Below are 2,614 nucleotides of genomic sequence, written 5' to 3'. Positions count from 1 at the left end.
AACATGCTTCAATTTGCACTGATAAAACTGGAAGTGTATCCTGGGTACACTGTTGCAAAGGCCACAGAGTTGTTACTTTGGGGGGGGGGGTTGGCAAAGTGATTTGTCATGTCAGCACCACCAGGACAGCTAAGCTGCTGGGTTTAAGGGAGGGCGATTGCTGGTGTTCAATATGGTTGTTTTGATGAAGCCATAAAGACGGTAAATTTTCAATGCAGGATTCCTTTCTGAAGTTAGAAACATTCATCACAATTCCATGTGAGTCCTTGTGAGTCCTTTTAATCAGTTTAATCTGGCTTGCTGCTGTTATTCCTCAGACACCAGTGGTGTGTGTGTGTGTGTGTGTGTGTGTGTGTGTGTGTATGTATGTGCATGTGCACACATGCAAAAGAGAGGAGAGAGAGGGAGAAGGAGAGGGAGAGGAAGAGGGGGAGGTAGAGGGGGAGAGGGAGGGAGGGAGGGAGGGAGGGAGAGAGAGAGAGAGAGAGAGAGAGAGAGAGAGAGAGAGAGACTCTGGTAGGCAATTTACTTACTGTTCAAAGTAGCTGGAAGTTATTCAAGTACAAATGTAAGAGGAAAAAAAATCTGTTCAAGCATGTACCATCACCATGAACAGAAGAAAATGAATCCTAGTCTCTTTGGAAACTATATCTATCAAGTGTAGAATGGTTGGGTATCTGGAACATGCTAGACCTTGATTCCTAGTGAATGTAATCATTCTTGTAGACCCTGGAGCTATGTCTTTAGCTTCATATCCAGATCCCTGAGTTTTAAGTTGCCAGTTTTGCTGTGTTAGCATTCTTACAGCCTCATACTTTTACTTCACAAGAACTTTTGATAAAAATAATTGCAGTTTCCATATACAATAGCATTTTTTCTGAAACATTTTAAAGATTTATTTATTATTATAAATAAGTACACTGTAGCTGTCTTCAGACGCACCAGAAGAGGACGTCAGATCTCATTTCAGGTGGTTGTGAGCCACCATGTGGTTGCTGGGATTTGGACTCTGGGCCTTCGGAAGAGCAGTCGGGTGCTCTCAGTCGCTGAGCCACCTCTCCCACTCTCCGAAGCATTTTTAAGTGTAACAGCTATCACTTAAAAATACTTTCTGCTATTCTAAACACATATTCTAACTCAAAATCAAAACCGAAAGTGATTTTATAAAGAATATGTTCCTTCCTTTCTAGTGACTAACAGCTTTTGTCTCTGGTCATTAGAAAAATAGGGTACAGTCAAGACCAACACAAGAAAACTCAGAGTCAACTGACATGGGCTCATAAGGACTCACAGAGACCGAAGTAACCACTAGGGAGCCTGCATGGGTCTGACCTAGGTCCTCTGCACATATGACACAGTCCTGTAGCTTGGTCTTCCTGTGGGGCTCCTAACAGTGGGAGCAGGGGGTGTTTCTGACAATTTGCCTGCTTTGGGGCCCCCTTTTCTTCTACCGGGTTGCCTTATCCAGTCTTAACATGAGGGAAGGTGCCTAGTCTTACTGCAACCTGATACATCATGTTTGGTTGATATCTATGGGAGGCAGGTCCTTTTCTGAAGAGAAAGAGAAGGAGGGTGGAGGAGGTGGGTAAGAACTGGAAGGAAAGGAGGGAGAGCAAACTGTGGTCGGGATGTAATTAATGTCTTTAAAAAAAGGAAAAAAAAAAAAAGAGAGAGGGCCCAATACCAAAGTTTAAATAAAGACAACATCTGAAGGGAAAATCATATTTCAGTAAAGGCAGTTCTTTTGAAAGTAGTTATTAGAAAGGCACACATTTGTTAGCCTTCAAATCATAATTATTATAGACTTTTTGAGGGTTATATTTTTTTAGCAGTTATGTAATAAGTTTATTATAGAGTGATAAACTCAACTTTCCAGAAGTCCTTCCATAGATGTTATCCTTTTACAAGTTGTGGACACACACCATGACTGTTTTGCAGCGTTGGTGTGTACAGACTTTAAAGTGTCCCCTACACATGGCAGTGGTGGGAGGTTAGAGCTTCCCGATGCTTGCCTCTTCACCAGATGGGGAGGCAAGAGGACTCAAGGGCAAGCTACAGAATCGTTTGGGCTGTTGCTCCAGAGGTCTAAATTGATAAGTTTAGAGCCACTTGATCTAAGCTGCCTCCTCTGCTCTCCCTGAAGCCCTGATGATCCACTGGACCAGTCTTCTGTATACATACCCTAAGAGTGAGCAAAGACTGACATCAACGGGTAGAGTGTACCGCTCTGCACCAGCTCAGTTCACAGTGCTAGAGCCGACCTTTTCATCTTCAACTGGCTGCTGGGTGCCACAGAAAGTGCACTCCTGGCGTGGTTCTTGGGTCAGGCTACCCCTACCTGGTCCCTCAATAACTGGACTTAGCCTTCTCAGTCTGTGACCCCTGTCTTGCACAGGGCTTGGGGAAATATAGCAAGCCAGTATACCATGTTGATTGTCTTGGAGGAATATTCTTTTCAGCAGACATTTTTAACCATGAGGGCTGCAATGGAAAAAGTCGTCTACTCCCTCCTGAGCAGACTGGCATTCCTGCAGAGACTCCACATTTGCTCTCATGCCTTGTGGGTATTTGCTCAGTCTTGTGAAGCTTCAGTAGAAGCTTATTTGACATCCTT

This window comes from Mus pahari, chromosome 10 (genome assembly GCF_900095145.1).
Source record: "Mus pahari chromosome 10, PAHARI_EIJ_v1.1, whole genome shotgun sequence".
NCBI classification, from domain to species: domain Eukaryota; kingdom Metazoa; phylum Chordata; class Mammalia; order Rodentia; family Muridae; genus Mus; species Mus pahari.
Note: the sequence above shows the minus strand (reverse complement) of the source record.